The sequence below is a fragment of the Rhipicephalus microplus genome, chromosome 3 (genome assembly GCF_043290135.1).
Source record: "Rhipicephalus microplus isolate Deutch F79 chromosome 3, USDA_Rmic, whole genome shotgun sequence".
NCBI classification, from domain to species: Eukaryota; Metazoa; Arthropoda; class Arachnida; order Ixodida; family Ixodidae; genus Rhipicephalus; species Rhipicephalus microplus.
This window is the reverse complement of record NC_134702.1, coordinates 174,483,433-174,501,436: the sequence shown is the minus strand read 5'-3', so window position 1 is coordinate 174,501,436 and position 18,004 is coordinate 174,483,433. Positions and strand designations below refer to the sequence as shown.

General features: G+C 49.8%; 1 long non-coding RNA gene and 1 pseudogene across 1 annotated transcript; one reads left to right on the top strand and one right to left on the bottom strand.

Moving 5' to 3' along the window:
* Positions 1–2,662: 2,662 nt before the first annotated feature.
* Positions 2,663–4,781, bottom strand: LOC142802658 (uncharacterized; annotated as a pseudogene).
* Positions 4,782–10,971: 6,190 nt separating this feature from the next.
* LOC142804043 (uncharacterized) lies at positions 10,972–14,135 on the top strand. The gene is made up of 3 exons (XR_012894440.1): positions 10,972–11,228; positions 12,204–12,530; positions 13,844–14,135. It is a non-coding gene; the product is annotated as an uncharacterized LOC142804043 (long non-coding RNA).
* The last annotated feature ends 3,869 nt before the right edge of the window (positions 14,136–18,004 follow it).

Sequence of the window (18,004 nt, the reverse complement as noted above, 5' to 3'; positions counted from 1 at the left end):
CAGACGCGCCCCCTGGGGGTGAAAGAACACAAAGTAAAAACCTAAACTGAATATAACATACTCCCTCCCTTATATGTAGTGATTAGTTGTTAGTAAGTGTTAGTAAGAAACCCCTATGTATGCACTGTACATTTTACACGCTGTATACACATACATATTTACACTACATACACACTGTGCTATACACACAGGCAACTAGTGGGTCTGATAGTCCTTGAGCCAGACCGGTGGCCGGCGCTCTCGGGATGGCCGATGGGGATGCTGCACGGCCGGAGATGGTAATGAGCTTATAGAGCTCTGTAGTACGCCAGGAGACCACAATTGCGGCCCAGGAGAAGGCGGCTGCAGCATGGCAGGCTCCGGTACAGGCTGCTGCTGATCAGGAGCAGGCGACTACGGTACGGCAGACTGCAGTACACCAGGAGGCGGTGGCTGCGACCCGGGAGAAGGCGGCGGTGGCAGGGCAGGCTGCGGCACTTGAACCGGAAGCTGTGGCGCAGGTAGCTCCGAACGTTGGTATGGTGGACTCGTGCCCCTCTCAGGAACCCGGGAAAGCTTGGAGGCGTTCCATGTGCGGCCGTCTGCAAGTCGGAAAGAGGCAGGTCCCCTCCTCCCAAACACCTCAGTTGGCGAGGAAAAGGAGCGATCCCCCTTGAAGCGAACGAACGGCTTCTTGATACGAACGAAATCACCCACAGCTATCTTTGGCTGCTTAGGAGCTCTCCTTTGGTGCAGTCGCGCCAGTTCCTTTGCTGGGTCTTTTGCAAACGCTGGTGCCGAAAACCCCACAACATCCAATCTGGTTCGGGGCATTCGCCCATGCAGAAAAACTGCTGGGGCAACTCCAATGGTAGCCTGTGGAGTACAGCGGTAAATAGAGAGGTAGTCCGTAACTGCTTGTCGGATAGGTCTCCTTTCGAGGAGTGAAACCTGGATGAAGTTCTTGAGAGTTCGATTGAACCTCTCGACTTTCCCATTCGCCTGGGGGTAATATACAGACGAATGAGACAGCTTGATGGCTCGGTTTTGAAGAAAGGTTACAAATTCACGTGAAGCGAACTGCGGCCCATTGTCGCAAACAATCTCTTCCGGGTATCCTTCACGGGCAAAAACACTGGTTAAGAAGTCTTTCGCGGTGCTTGTGGCCACTTCACTGCAGAAATATATCTCTGGCCATTTGGAATGGTAATCGACCAGTGTTATAGCAAATTGGCTATTGTGAGGTGCATGTTCCAATGGGCCAACAATGTCTAGGCCCAGTTTCTGCCATGGCCTTTCAGGCCAGTCAATAGGCTGCAATGGCGCTGGCGATGTTTTGGCAGACTTATCTGCCTCCAGGCAGATGTGACAGTTTTTCACGGCAGATTCAGCTTGCTTGTCCATCCGTGGCCACCAGAATAGCTCACGAAGTCGCGCCTTTGTGTGCGTGATGCCCGGATGTGCCTCGTGGGCAACGGCGATGAACTGAGCCGTGAGTGAGGACGGAACAACGAGGCGTTCTGCGCGCAGTAGAAGGTCATCAACAACAGAAAGTTCTTCGTGCACAGAGTAGAAAGATTTTGCCTCCTCTGGTATGGACTTTTGTGGTGGCCAAGAACCGAGCACGAACGACTTGACCGTTTGCAGACAACCATCGTAGAGGACGGCTTGCTTGAATTCTTCCTTCGTCACGCAAGCCGACTCGACCAACGACACAATTTCTTCATCCTTGGCCAGCTGTGCCTGCGTGGCAGGAGCTGGCAGCCGAGAAAGAGCATCTGCCACCGTGTTGGTGGACCCCTTGCGGTACTCGACAGTGAAATTATAGCATAGGAGTCGCGCATTCCAGCGTGCAATTCGAAGTGGCCTTCTGCCACGTCCTTGCGAAGACAGCAACGATACCAACGCCTGATAGTCCGTTCGAATCTTGAAATGGCGACCCAAAGGTAAGTGTGCCATCGTTCGCACGCCCAAATGCATACCAACGCTTCGCGTTCGCGGACCGAGTACTTTCTTTCCGCTGGTGACAAGATACGAGACGCGAAAGCCAATGTGCGGAGCTCATGGCCATTTTCCTCCTACAGAACGGCTCCCAGCCCACAGTCAGAAGCGTCGGTCGACACGATGACTGGAAGTGATGGATCGAACATGTGGAGAACTGTACTTGAAGAAAGAATTTCCTTGACCCTCCAGAAACTGCTGTCTGCTTCGGCTGACCAGATGAATGGCTCATTCTTGCGAAGCAGAACGCGCATAGGCTCGACCACCTAGGCCAAGCGGGGAACAAACTTAGAATAGTATTCTACAAGACCCAGGAATGAACGGAGGGCAGCAACGTCTGTTGGCACTGGAGTGTTAACTACCGAGTCTACTTTCTCTGGAAGCGGCGACATACCTTGTGCAGTGACCTTATGCCCTAGGAAAGAAAGTTTTGGAACGTCGAAGAGGCATTTGTCGTTCAATTTCAGGCCTGCGTACTTGACTTTCTGCAAGACCTTTGTTAGGTGCAAAAGATGTTATTCTGCACTTTCCCCAAAGACTATCACGTCATCAATGTAGAACAACACACCAGGGCAGCCATCCAGAGTTGTGGCCATCATCTTCTGAAATGCCGCTGGGGCAGAAGCTAACCCAAAGTAAACTCTCTTGAACCGAAAGAGTCCTTCATGCGTGATGAAAGCTGTCAGGTCCCTGCTGTCAGGGTGCAAAAAAAAACCTGATGGTAGGCAGAAGCCAAGTCAAATTTTGAGGAGTGTGTCGCGCCTGCCAAGGCATGAAGAAGTTCCTCTGTATGAGGCAACGGGAAGCCGTCTGGTACAATAGCCTTGTTAGGCTCCCGGAGGTCAACACAAATTCTGATAGTGCCGTCTTTCTTGTCAACGACAACAATGGGCGAAACCCATTCAGAAGCATCGATGCGTTCGATGATGTCAAGGCGCAGCAACCTGTGAAGTTCATTTGACACTGGTTCCCGAAGTGAATATGGAAGACGGCGCAGCTTCGGAGATACCGGCTGCACGCCTTGCCGAATCTTGACACGATGCGTGAACCGCTTAGCAAGACCCAACTCGGGACTGAAAAGTGAACCGAAGTCGTGTTCCAAGGCTGGCGGAAGGTTTGCTTGCCTGGGTTGCTCAATTGACTGCATCGGAATGTGACAAAGTGTCGGGTCATTAACACGCGGCGGTGGAGCAACGGACGTGTGTAGGCACTCAACAGTGGAGCCCTGTATTTGAAGATTTAGGGCCTTAATGCCGTCAAGGCCAATCAGACAAGTTCCTTGGCGAACCATGTAGAAAAGGAGTGTTGCAGAGCACCCTTTAAACTCAACGTCTGCCTGGAAACAGCCTAGCACGGAAATCGGGCGCTTCGAATAGTCAAACAAAGTGACATGCGGAGCTGGGAGGAGCAAACCGCTTTGAAAATGTTGGTGAAATTCTTGCTCTGATAGAATTGAAACAGACGACCGTGAGTCAACAAGGAATGACAACTTGACATCCGCTACGCGTACTTGTATGTAATTTGCGCTGCGAGCGGGATGCTGCACAGTCAAAACTTGCTCAGAACTTCCCCCTGACAAAGCATCGTCATCGATGCCAACTTCACGAATCCTTCCTTGGATTTGACGCTTGCGGTTGCATACTTTCTGAAAGTGTCCCTTGATACCGCAAAACAAACACTTCTTTCCCTGCGCAGGGCACTGTGACGCTGATGCGCGGCGATTCCGTGAGCCGCATTGGAAACAGTGTGGTGAAACGGACCGGCTATCTCTGTCTCGCCGAGGGGGGCGGGGCCCCTGCGGCGCACGCGAACCGCTAGCGCTTGGAGAGTTTTGCTGAAAATGCGCTTTGGGCTCGAAATTGAATTTTTGCGAAGAATGCGAATACTGGGAACGACGCCGTACAGAAACAGGCTCGACCGAAGCAGAAAATTTCTTCAGCTCTTCAGCTGCTTGCTCAAACTGAAGAGCGATCCGTACTGCGCTCTCGAACGAAAGGGAGGAACCCTCGAGCAGCAACCGTTCACGTACGCTGTTGGAAACAACGCCGGCAACAAATCGGTCCCGCAGATCATCATCTCGTGAAGCGAACGAACAATGCGAAACGAGCTCCCGTAAAGCAGCAACAAAGTCATGAACGGACTCGCCTGCGTGTTGGCTGCGGCGGTGGAAACGATGACGCTCGACGACGACGTTACACGACGTGGAAAACTGCTGCCGTAAGGCGATGAGTGCAGCCTGGTACTCGTCAGTAGCGGCCGCGGGAGGCTTCTCTTGTACGTCCGGTGCTGCGGCGCTTGCTGGTGCTGCGGCATTTGACCCTGCAGGTAAAGTCCGGTAAACACGCTGCCCTTCCGTCCCCAAACAATGCAGAAGAATGGCCTTGCGTCGCGCTGGTGGGAACTCAGCTGCTCCGGACGCTAGAAAGTAGACTGTTAAAGTCTGCGCCCACTCCTCCCATGGAAGTGATGGCCGGCCGGGCGTTGGGAGGAACGGCGGCGGCGGAGCAAGGCCGGAGAAACTCATGGTGGGGCGGACCCGGACGGCACTCGATCCTGAAGGTAGCTTGACGTGTTTGTCCCACCATCGTCGCCAATGTGGTGTTTGCGAAATACGTAAGAAGCACCGGCAGCACCACCGTACAAAAAGACATTTATTGTACGCAACACATCGAATATATACATAAAGGACAGACGCGCCCCCTGGGGGTGAAAGAACACAAAGTAAAAACCGAAACTGAATATAACACAACCCCGTGCTAGAACATGGCGCTTATGCACACCGTCGGAGCTGCACGCAACATCGCCGCATTCCACCGTTGGCCACGTGCCTGGTGCCATTTTACTCATGACGCAGTCACGAGCTTTTTATTCCCTGTGAAGCCGTGGGCCTCTATAGTGACACGTAAATGGCCTGTGTGTTGGAAAAAACTTCACTATGGTTTCGACTGCTTAAACACGTAGCATCGTCTCTGTGACAGTACATCATCATCAGGGTGCAGTATTGTGCGGCTAAGTATGTCCTAGCTGTTACTGATGAATTCGCAGGTCTCAGTCCAGACCTGCAGTTGATGGAGCAGGTGCGGCGAGTAATGCGGCCGACAGACGTTCCCGACGAGGGCCTGGTGTGTGACCTGTTGTGGTCTGATCCCAACATGGACATCATGGATTGGGAAGAGAGCGACCGTGGAGTCTCCTTCACGTTCGGATCAGATCTGGTCGCAAAGTTTGGGCACAAGTTTGACCTCGACCTCATCTGTAGGGCACACCAGGCGAGTTTTCTGTTTTTCTCTTCAGACTAATCACAGTTTTACTTGGACACTTTAATGATACGTGAGGCATTGGCACATTTTACCGAAATCTCCTAGCATCAAGAGAACAAAATATTATTGTGCCTACGCAAAACACGTGCTTGCGATTCAAATAAGCATTAGTAACCTAGTGGTTTCAATATTTATTGGGCATCAGGAACACGTTGTGATAATGAATATTTCTCTTTCTGTTACTTTTATCGCTTGAATTTTTCCAGGCTGAAAACCTGGCTGCCTGAACAAAAGACAATTTTAACGTTCAATGAATAGCAATTTTTTGCTTATCGCCCTCACTCCCAAAAATCCTTTCATTTGTGTCCTGGTTGGAGGGCAGCACTTGTCTTCTAATTCTTTTTGTCTGTTTGTCAAATCAAGGCGTGATAAAAATATCATACAAGTGACTTGCCAGGTAACCGTTCATTTTTTAAGGCAGTGCAGAAGACTTAAACAGAAGACGAAAGAGCACAAAACAAGTAGCTGTTATATGTGTTCTTTCTCGTTTTATCACGTTCTCTCCGCTGCCTCCAAAAACTTATTTTGATTCTGTTGTGTTCCAAGCACCCCTGTGTCGCGAGCGAGCCTCTGAACGCGCGAAGGACCGCTGGAATTACAACTCTTGATCCCAAGGTGACGCAACCGCGATGAGTGCTCAACTCCGCAGCTCACTTGCGGTAAGCGTTGAAGTGTCCACCCTTTAGCTTCTGCACGTTGCCTTCTTGTATAGCTGCGTAGACTTCCTTCAAGACAGTGCACTCCTGCGTTGATGCTGCTATCGTGTCAGCTGTTAGCGGAGGGTTCGGCCGCCGCCTCCATCCGAATAGGAATAAACTTGTTTTTAACCGTTCGAGGCTGTCTGAGCTTTTTGGACTACCACGACGAACGTGTACGTCTATGGGCCGACGACAACACCAGACATAACAGTGGCGACGAGGAAGTGGATTTGGACGAACACTACGCAACGATATTGACAAGCTACAAGCTATGGCTACGCACGGGCTCCCAAATCGGCTACCCGAAATCAACGGCGCATCATGGTCATCGTGGTTCGGACGCCTGCAATTTTACTTCGAGGCTAACAAAATCACTGACGCAGCAATGAAGAGGGTCAACCTGCTAACGTTGTGTGGGGAGCAGACATACGACACAGTTTGTGCCCTGATTCAGGCACGCACTCCAGCAGCCGTTGACTACGACGACATCGTAGCAGCGCTACAAGAGCACTATGACCCAAGGCCATCGGAGGTCTACTGTCGAGCCCGCTTCCAACGGCGAGACCAACTGGAAGGCGAAAAAGTGGCCGAATACGTAGCGGCTCTCAAAAAGCTCGCTGCTGACTGCAATTTCAGGACGTTGACCGCGACAGCTGCAGCTACTGCGCAGGAGGGAGGATCGACTGCCACATTTGCTAACACCGCTATGCTCCCCTTGGACGTTATGTTGCGTGACCGTTTTATGTGCGGACTGCGTGACGCAGGCCTACAACAACGCCTGTTCGCGGAGACGGGTCTCACCTTCTCCAAAGCCTACGACATCGCCCAACGAGCGGGGAGCGCCGGTCACCAGCAGAGGGATATTCGACGGAACGTCGAGCCGGTGCATCACACCAGTCAGCAGTCAGGTCATTCCACGTCTAAGGCGAAATCAAGCAGAAAGACAGAGCGCTGTTGGCGATGCGACGACATGCACGATCCCCAGGTATGTCGATACAAGACAGCGACCTGCAATTTTTGCCAAAAACTGGGACACATTGAAAGGGCATGCATCTCGAAGCGGAAACAGCTCAGACCTAAGACTTAAGTGCAACGGAACAACAATGTCGACGCACAGGAGGGCGGACGCAAGATACAAGCCGAACATCACTAACGTCATCGGCACTATATGACTTAAACGCCGTTGTGAACCTCGGAACGAGACCAAAGATTACAACTGAAATTATGGTACACCAGCGCCCTATCAGGTTTGAAGTGGATTCCGGAGCAGCATGTACGCTCATCAGGGAGGACACTTTTCGCGCTACTTGGCGTGAGAACGCGCCAGCTCTTCAGCAAGACGACACGCAGCTGAGAACGTGGCCCGGACATTCCCTTCCACTGCTGGGCTGTGCCAACGTAGACGTGTACTACAACGGGCTGACCCATCAGCTCCCCTTGCTAGTCGTCCACGGTTCTGGATCAAGCCTTTGAGGACGAAATTGGTTCACCCCCCTTGGGGGTGAACCAATTTCGTTCACCACACACCCAGTTCACCACACACCCAGTTATCCGTCAGTGGAGCAGCTTCAAGATAAGTACAAAGCGGTTTTCTCCGAACAAATACCAGGGAACAGCGGACCTCCAGTCACACTGGAGCTGCGGGAGAATGCGACGCCGAAAATTTTGAAAGCTAGGTCGGTGCCTTTCACCCTACGAACGTCAGTCGAGAATGAGCTTGACCGACTGCAGGAACAAGGAATCATCGAACCGACGCAACATTCGGAATGGGCTACACCACTCGTGCATCACACGGTGTTATGAATTTGCTCTGTCGCGATGGTAGCGGTGGCGAAGAGCGGTGAGCCGTCGAGCGGACTTCGCTGAAGCCTTAGCCCGAAGGTGAAACAGGGAGGCAATCCGTTTGGAAAACAGCAACAAAAGTAGCGTTTACTGTAGCAGGTTGTCGTTTGTACAGGGCCGGCCAGCACGACAACGTCGGCTGGGGCAAAATCCTCCTAACATGGGGCCGGCTCGGCCTTAAATAGCGTCTTTGGTCCATTCTCTCAGACCAGTTCTCGGGCTCGGAGGGGGAGACGTAGCCATACCCGGAACTGCAAAGTGGTTCGGCGGAGGAAACGACGTTATCCCCGGACTGCACAGTTCTCCTGCACAGAAGGCGGCGCTGGGAGGGGGGGGGAGACAGTTCGTCGAAACAGGGCTCGATCTTGTGAGACGTGCTCCCGAACCAGGAACATGTCTGTGGCACAACAGCACCCCCGCCGCCAGACAATGCATCCGGAGTTTTGAGCCGTCAGCGCGGCTCGGAAGGAGGGATGCTGGTTGACCGTCGATACTGTAGCCACTCCGTGGTGATCTTCAGAGCCCTGCAGGGAATCACTGGAACGACAGAGTTGAACGCAAAGCCAAACCACTTTCGTGGAAGCAAGCACCCTCTGAACGTCTCTCATAGCGCCAGACCAAGGCAGCAAAGAGATCTATTGAGTCTCTACTATTGTACGTTTTAAAAAGCACGAGAAACGTATCCCTTAGAGACCTCAAAACACTGGCCCTCACGAATGCTGTGATTACACTGCGCAGTCCCGATGCCAAGAAAGGCCACGAAAGGCCACGCGAAACCATCCCCAATGCCATACGAGCGGGTCGGAACCCGCTGAAGCAGCCCAAAACCAATTCTGTGCAATTTTTTTTTTGAACAATTTTACCAGAATGGTAGAGGCTGGGCTTCCTGGTAACATATCAGAGTACACTTCAAACAAAATTACATCTGTTAGTGCAATGCGACATATTTGATACAGTTTAAATCAAAACGAAATAATAGACGCCAAAATTATGCAAAACACGTCAAACCAGAAGGATGTGCCTCAACTTGTATGAGGGAGCTGGGCTGCACTTCAATAAGCTCTGCTGAGACCATCTGCATTTGTGTGCAGCTTCCCTTTCTTATAGCGCACACTAAAGTTATGGTGCTGAAGCGTGAAGCTCCACCTAAGTAAACGACCGCTTTTAGACGACATGTTGTGCAACCAAGTCAAGGGGCAGTGATCAGTTTCTACTATGAAGCTCGACCCTGAGACGTAACATGATAGCTTACCAATTGCCCAAACAAGGCATGCGCACTCTTTTTCTGAAGTGCTGTAAGCTTGGTCTCTGACACTGAGCTTTCTGCTGAGATACAAAACTGGCCGCTCGTGCCCTTCGGCGTCCTTTTGGCACAAAACTGCTCCTAGGCCGCGGTCACTGGCATCACACTGAATAATAAAACTCTGAGAAAAGTCCGGTGCCGCTAGCACGGGTCGTTTTGCGAGAGCGCTCTTGAGGCTCTTGAAAGCATTCTCTTTTCTTGTGTTTCACGAAATGACGGTGGGCTCGGTTTTGCGGAGAGAGTCCGTCAGCGGACTGGCGAGGTTTGAGTAACCTTTGACGTAGTGTTGATAATACCCCGCAAGTCCCAAAAACGCCCTCAATTCCGACTTTGTGGTTGGACGACGATACTCTAAAACGGCCGCAACTTTCAGCTCGGACGGGCTACGCTGGCCACGACCCACGATGTGGCCGAGATAACTTACGCTTGCGCACCCTAAGTGGCATTTCTGCGCTCTCACGGTGAGGCCTGCATCACGTAGTCGAGCCAGAACGGTCCTCAAGTGAGTCACATGCTCGACCCACGTATCAGAGAATATCGCCACATCATCGAGATACGGCAGGGCGAAATCTTCTAAACCCCGCAACACCCGATCCATGAGGTTTGAGAAGCAGTAGGGAGCATTCTTTAAGCCGAAAGCAAGCATTAAAGGGCGAAATGTTCCCAATGGGGAAATGAATGCGGCATAACGAGAGGCTCGCTCCGTCAACGGGACCTGCCAGTATCCCCGTACCAGATCTAAGAGGGAGATATATGTGGATTTTGCCACGGTTTCTACTCTCTCCTCGATATTAGGTATCAGATACGTCTGATCTAAAGTGATCTTATTTAGCCGGCGGTAGTCCACGCATGGCCTAGGGTCTTTTCCCAGAACCTCGACTAGTATTACACTCTAAGCCAAAAATGGCCGAAATGGGAGCAACGGCTGTTTTTACTCCTTCAGACCGACTGTTACTCTCAGAAAAGACCAAGCGGAACAAGATGGCCGACTTGTTCGAGAATGGGGGAGCAACTGTATTCATCTTAAGTTTGTGAGGGAGCAACGGAAGGAGGAACCGCTGTAAATGCTCTCGTCACGCAACGGTTACTCCCCGGCAGGACACCGCACACAAATATGCATGCCGCCCACATTGATATTCATGGGCCAGATTATTGTTTGTTCTGTGTGCCAAACTTCACCAAACCAAAACAGTGATTTATTTTAGCATCCGTAGATAATAAGATAGCAGCGCTGGCTGAACACAGAAGGCCTGAGAATACAGTACGGCAAATACCTAACACACGCAGCAGCAGAATGGAGAGTTGGCACGTCAAAGCGGACCGAACGCCGAAACACCTGCAAAACAACGATAAAAATAGCCTAGACACGCCGTTCGTCCGCGAAGTAAGGGCGTCAAAGTCGATCAAGCACCGAAACACGTGCATAAAGAGCCCCCCTCCCCCCCCCCCCGCCCAGATATATCGGAGAAGAAAAAAAAAAAAAAGCGGACCCAGACGCGCTTCTTATCAGCCATACACTTAGTAGCACGCTTCACCGTGTAGTTTGAGGGCAGAATGACAAATCTGCGCCATCTGCGCCCGCACGACAAGTGTGGCGCTAGCGTAGCAAACGATGTAAGTTACAAAGTAATTTTTATTCAGTGTTTATGTTGACTAGCACTGAATAAAAATTATACTCAACTTTTTATGTTTATTTATGGGTTTTAGTGTACCTCAGTTTTTTTTTATAGTTGTATTAGGAGAACACACTGAAATCATTGCGCTGACGCCTGTGCTGCCACTGCTCGACGTTTTTTTTTTCGGCGCAACTAGGTTCGCGTTCGCACTACTCATATTCATTTGGTCTGTAGTCGGCGAGCACATGGACGTGCGGGCTTGTGAGCTATGTTTTGATCGTGTGTGTGTGTCGCCGATTTGCGTTTCTACTTATTCGTGATGAAGGTTAGTGTATATTTATCTTCATGGAGCGCGAAGTAGTTGTGGATTTTGCTGCCGGGTGGAACAAACACATCGTAAACACGTCTTCAGCTATCTGCAAGCCTGTTCGCTCGTCGGACAAAGGACTGTGCATGCATCAGCGTGCAGGTGAGTGGCATTTCCAGCAAGATTTAATGCTCTTACAATACATTGTTGAGTGGTTGCGCTATTGAAAGAGAAATGATTTGCTCTTATTCGCCGTATCCATTGCTTGCCGTATCGGACTAAATTACCTCTATTACCGCCTGCATACCCTCTTGCTTCCCCTGTCACCACTGCAGTGCCAGTGTACTTTTGCAGTTAAAAGTTCATTTCCGCAACACTACCTCGCTTGAAAAAACATTGGGGCGGGGTTGTAGCTGCATTCATACTGGCACTTTTCTACCATTGGCTTTATGTAATGTTAACGGCTGAGTGTTGGGGCCTTGGGCCGCATTTTTTAGAGCTGTAAAGTGTATGTAAATCAGTAAGTGAACAAATCATTGTCGCATCACTTCACTGGCATAGCCAGGCGGTTGCGCACAGAATTTTTTTTTAGGCCGGGCGTAGGGAGCCCAAATTGACGACCATAATCGCTTGCCCGGCCTATTCAGATAAGCGGACCCCCCCCCCCCCCCCCTCCCCGCACGCCTAAAAAAAAAAAATCTGCCCACATCACTGCGTCACTTGCTTCACCTTTGCGCTGAACGTACTATTTTATAAGCGCACCATCAAGCGAGCAGTTTACATATTGACAGAACAATTGGAGGAGGAATGACCCAAATCTTTCAGATTTCTTTAGAGATGCAAAACCTTAGCAAAACTGAATATTGTAAAAGACAATCATAAATGCTGTATGTTCTCGTTAGCGTTGTCATTATTCTGCATCATGAAATCTTTATGCGCTGTGAAAACTTGGCATGCCGTTGAAGTCACATATCGGCGTTAATACCAATCGACGAAAATTTCGACAACCTCAATAACACCGTTTGGGATTTGCCGCATGCACATAATTAGGCTGATTCCCACTTGGCTGTTCTTAACCTGACTTCACTGCTACCAAATGAAACAATATTTGATGCATGTCTTTTACTTTTTTTTCAGGGATATGACACAAATTTGGTTATACTGCAGATGCTCCCAACGATGCTAAAGTACAGAAAGCAAGTGAATTTTGGAAAGTGCAGACTTTTTGTACTACGTATATGAAAGCATCGCTTTTTAGGGGCAAACTGTGCATGTGTTGGCCAGAGAATAGTTCATCATGCCACATGGTTACACTGGCACTGACAATTCGACATGGCTCCGCTGGCCCGTGTGTGTGCTCACACTGTTACCGTTAAGGTAAAATGTTTATGTTTTCATTGCAGGGATTGCTGTTTGTACTAAAAAGCCAACTGCCAAGATTTGTTTACGCTGGTACTCCTAAAAGTATGCTTTGCCTATTTACATGGATTTTGGCTTGCACAAAGCATAACACTTGGGCCTAGATTCACAAAGCTGTCCATGCGCAGGCCTTCATAACAGCGTTTCTTGACTTGCCTTTACCCTGTTTTCTGCAGATGTTTCGAGGGTTTAAAAGTGCCACAGCATGTTGACCTCCCCCACTCTGCAATATTCGCGTTCAAAGTTCCGCAAGAGTGGGCTTAACTTTCTTGTGCACCTCTTTGCTAGTCCGAGATACTGAAGTGTTATGCTCTTACTAGAGGTGGCAGTGTTTCTAATGTTTGTATTTCCATCACATTCACGAAGTATGCGATCTTGGCTTGACTGGTAGCACATCCTCAACAAATGTCTTTGTGGCACATGTAGAAGGCAGTACAAAATAAATAGGCAGACATTCACATTGGGAGCTAACTTCTAATAATGCTTTTTTTTTTTGGAAACCACGGTGTGCTTATTCCAATTTGTCTAACAAGCAGTAACCTGTTTGGCTGTGAACCAACAAGACGTTGAACTAATAGAAGCATCACATCTTGTTGCTCTCAAATATATATGTATTGGCAACCTATCTGTGACACTGTCAAACAAAGAATCAGAATATCTGTGCATGCCTTAAGATATATTGCTTCCTCGACAACCGAGGGAACAAATGCACCCTAGTTTACTAAATTTAAAGCATTTTTTCAAGGTAGCACGGTCTACATTTTTTGTCTATAGTTTTGTCCAGCCGTTTGCGTCAGGTACAAAGAAATATACTGAAGATTATCATGTAGCCTCTGCAAATGGTTGCTTTCAAGCAGGCTTTGCCTGCTTGGCTTGTGCCTACAGGTATTGCACAATTCAAGACGCAGCAGCGTATGATAGAACAGTAGAATCGAGAGCATCTATGAGCACGAGCTAAAAAGTATTTTAACATGAGCGGACAGTACGTGTTATTTGCCACACACATGACCACACTTAGAATGCCCATTGGTGAATGGGCTCATAGAAATGTCACTCAGCTGTGTATAGGAAACAAGTTAGCTGAACCTAAGGGTATCTTTAACTGCTACAAATATGCCTTGTTGAGGTGCTGCACATTTTCTTCCAGAATATTGCTGTCTGAGACATCATGTGAAGAGCGTCTATCACATCAGCATTTATATGGCTTGCCAAGTAACGTTTGGCCGAACCTTCCTTTTTTTCACATTTCGTTTTGCAGTAGACATCTAGAATGTAAGCGCTGCTGCAGTGTGTGTGACTCATTGTTATGAATTGATTCTGGCATGTTTAACCTCACACTTCTATTTTTTTTCTTGCAGCAATGAGATGCTTCACATATGCCTGCGGTGACGTTCCGCTGCGCTAGCCTGATGGAAACACCAGCTGCGAAACTTGAGTTCTTCAGAATTGGAGAAGTTGCCCTTCTCTCACCAATGATGACACAGACTGCCCTATGCTAGAAATTCAAGATTGTTTTTCCACGGATGACGCAGAAAACCTTTGATGTATTGTGTTTGTTTAGTGCTGGCTGTGGTGTGGCGAAGTCTACTTTTACGTGTGGTCACACGTCGCCTCATAAAAAGAACAATAAAGCATTTATTTTCCTTTCAATATTGTCCACTTTTTGTGTTAGAAGCACCCAAGCAGTGCTCTTCCAAGGAGCTCTCGCCATGTGTTAAGCGTGTGACAAGCATACTCGAGATAAATACTCATTTCCCCAAGGAGTAACTGGAAGCACGTGCAGTTGGTTTTCAGAGAGTAACTGCGAACACGTGGGAGGAACGGTAAAGAGTAACTGTTGCTCTTAGAAGAGCAACTGGTGGGAGTAATGGTTGGTCGGCAGGGAGCAACTGGTGGGAGTAACTGTTGGTCTGCAGGGAGGAACTGGAGGGAGTAACTGTTCATCCCCCGAAGGAGGAACTGAAAGGAGAGCAACGGTTCCTCCCTCTGCAGTTACTCCTTTTAGGAGAGTAATGGGAGTGGCAATGCAATTGCTCCCTGAAAGGAGCAACCCCTATACCCCTGTTGCTCCGTTTTGGCTTAGAGTGTGGGGAGGTGTAATCACTTTCACCTGGAATGATGACCCCCAAGTCACACATGCGGCGGATCTCGACTTCCATGATCTCTCTTTGCCTCGGCGATACGCGGTAAGCCTTGCTAGAGATCGGTTCTTCACTTGATAACTGAATATCATGCTCTACCAAAGAGGTTTTCCCTGGTTTGTCGCAAAACACGTCTGCGTAGTCTCTAACTACTTTCGTGAGATCATCACGCTGACTCTCCGGGAGACTCTGCTCTTCGGCAATAAGCTGTACGAGCCTGTTAGCTGGCGCGTCGCTTTCATGTGGAAAACTTAAGAGGTCGGTCTCCACTTCGTTCGCCGCATTCAGTGTCATGTTAACCACGGCATGGCGCTGGATGTAAGGCTTCATTAAATTACTGTGGTAAACCTTACCTTTCTTTCGGCCCAGTTTTACCTCGTAGTTTGTATCTGAAAGCTTGGACATTACCTTAGCTGGCCCTTCCCACTGCATGTCCATTTTGTTCTTTTTACACTGTCGTAGCAGCATTACCTGGTCGCCGATGTTGAACGTGCGCTTCCGGGACAACTTATCGTAGTAAGTCTTCGCTAAACTCTGAGCCGCCTTCATGTTTTCCTTAACTAGCTCTCTGGTTTTAGGTAGTCTTTCCAACAGATCTAAAACGTAGCTGACTACGCGTGGGTCTTCTTCATATCCTTCCCACGAGTCTCTCAATAGCCGAAATGGAGATCTTAAGTTTCTTCCATAGACAAGCTCGGCGGGACTGAATCCCGTTGTCTCGTGGGGAGCGGACCGTATGGCGAACAGTGCCGCGGGTATGCATGCCTCCCAATCTTTGTTATGTTCAAAGCAAAGAGCTCTCAGAACTAGCTTGAGTACAGCATGCATCCTTTCCACGGGGTTAGACTGTGGATGTCCTATAGAGCTGTGGATTATTTTTATTCCACAGCGTTCAAAAAACGCTGTTGTGAGACAACTGGTAAATACGCTCCCATTGTCACTCTGAATCTCGGCTCGAAAGCCAACGCGAGCAAAAATGGACAAAAGTGCGTCCACAATGCAGGGAGAGGTGAGCTCTTTTAGCGGAACCGCTTCGGGAAATTTCGTTCCCACGCACAAAACAGTTAAAATGTAGCGGCAACCGGAACGGGACTCTGGAAGGGGGCCAACAATATCAATTACGAGCCTCCGGAACGTCTCTGTGATAACAGACACTAATCTCATCGGGGACTTCCGTTTGTCAGTAGATTTGCCTACTCTCTGACACGTGTCGCACGATCGCACGAAGTTTTCTACATCTTTCCATAATCCAGGCCAATAGAAATCCTGTGCGAGCCTCGCCTTTGTTTTCTTGATGCCAAGGTGGCCCGCCCAGGCATTTTCGGGCGCCAGTTCTAAAAACTGTCGTCGGTACTTCTCTGGCACTAGAAGCTGGTCGAACGTTCTACCCTCAGCGTCCCGATACTTTCGATACATGAGCCCTGCCTTCGTGTAGAATGAGATGTTCTTTCGGGCTACTCCTTCTTTCCCGTTATGCTGCAGATTCTTAATGGTATCATCACTTGCCTGCGCAGTGACGAGTGTGTTTCTGTCTACATTACTGAGCTCTTCCCAACAAGTGGATGTTGGACCCAGCAGGGACGACTGAACGCTCTCCTGAAGCGCCCTGCTTTCATCCACCTCCACAGGCTCGTCGCGTTCGGCAGCCAATACCGTATCCGGAGCCCTACTGTCTTCGATGTCCTGTGATACACTAGTCGCCTCTTGGCCCGAGTCTCCCTGGGGAGTTGTCTCACGCTCGACCGCCTCCTCGTTCGAAACCGAGACCTCAAGTCTCCCCGCGAGAGCGCGGGACCGCGATCGCGTGAGTGCCATGCACGCGAGGGGAGATGAAAATGACTGGCCCTTTTCTTTAAGGAGCTGCTCTGATTTGTTGGAAAAAAGGCACGGAAAATCTTGGGGCAAATTAGGGCTCACGGCCGCCTCAGTGGGCAATTTTCCAAAACTTCCCTCTAGAACAACCGCAGCAATTGGCAAACAGGCACTTTGCTCTTCTGCAACCTGTCTGATCCAGGCGCATTCGCCAGTATAGTCGCCAGGGGAGATGCAAGATGGGTGTGCTATGTCCATCGTCGCAGCTGAATCACGGAGTGCCCGGCATTTCTTTCCGTTGACCACAATTTTGCGCATGTAAGGCTCGAGTAACTTCAAGTTCTCGTCCGACTCGCGAATGCCAGCGAAAACAAACTTTTGCTTACAGCTAGATGAGATATGACCCTCCTTTTTACAATTGTAGCATACAATTGGTCGTTTTGATTCAAAAGCTCGAGCGGTGTCGACGCGTTCCCTCGCACTTGCTGTCGACTCAGGTGCCTCTCCTGGCTTTCTCCTTTCCCTCTCATTGTTAGTCACTCCCTGACTGAATTCGTCACGCGGCGGAGCCATCTTTTGTGCTGCATTTTGAGCAGCAAGCCGCCTTGAGGAGTCCCTCTTCTCTTTTGTATCCTCGCGATCCAACTGAAAATTCATTCGCGTATAATACGCATCAGCTAGCTCAGCAGCTTTGTCAATGTCTGTTCCCTTCATTCTGTCGTGAAGCCAGAGTCTGGCATCTTCAGGCAACACACGATAGAATTGCTCGAGGGCCACACAATCAATCACCCTGTCGTGGTTACCGTAAGCATCCGCACTTCTAAGCCATTCTTTCAAATTAGACTTAAGCTGGTACACGAACTCTGTGCATGATTCACTGCCCCTTTTTGCTTGCCGAAATCGCTGCCGAAATGCCTCGGCAGACAAGCGGTACTTACGAAGGAGGGCCGCTTTGACCTTAGCGTAGTCGTCAGAGTCTTCTTTAGACAACCGTGCGATTACTTCCGCGGCCTCTCCCGGAATGACTGACAGAAGCTTCTGGGACCAGACACCCTCATTTATCCCAATTTTCTCGCACGTGCGCTCAATGTTCACTAAAAAAAGCGCGATGTCTCCACCCGTCCTAAACGGCAGAATCAAATCTTGGATTTTCTGTCTTGGCATTTCGTCTGCCAGGGATAGCGAACTAGACTGCGCCGATGTTATGCGAAGTTGATCAAGTTCCAGCTCTTTCATTCTAAGAGCATGTTGACGCTCTTCTCGCCTTTTACGCTCCTTAGCCTCCTCGCGTTCGCGTTTTAGATGCGGAGCATCTTATACTCGCGCCTTGTAGTGCGCCGTCCGCGCCGTCCGCGCCGTCCGCACCGCTTCTCGAACATTCGACAGCTGACGCGCGCGCATGCGCCGTCGCGCCGTCGCCCACTCTTCCACCATCTGTGCATCCCTTCCTCCTCTACACACCGCGCGCGCTTCACTCCTCCACCATCTGTGCACCCTTCCTCCTCTACACACCGCGTTCGACATCTACAATTCTCCTGATTCTCCAGTGGACGCGCATGTGGCGTC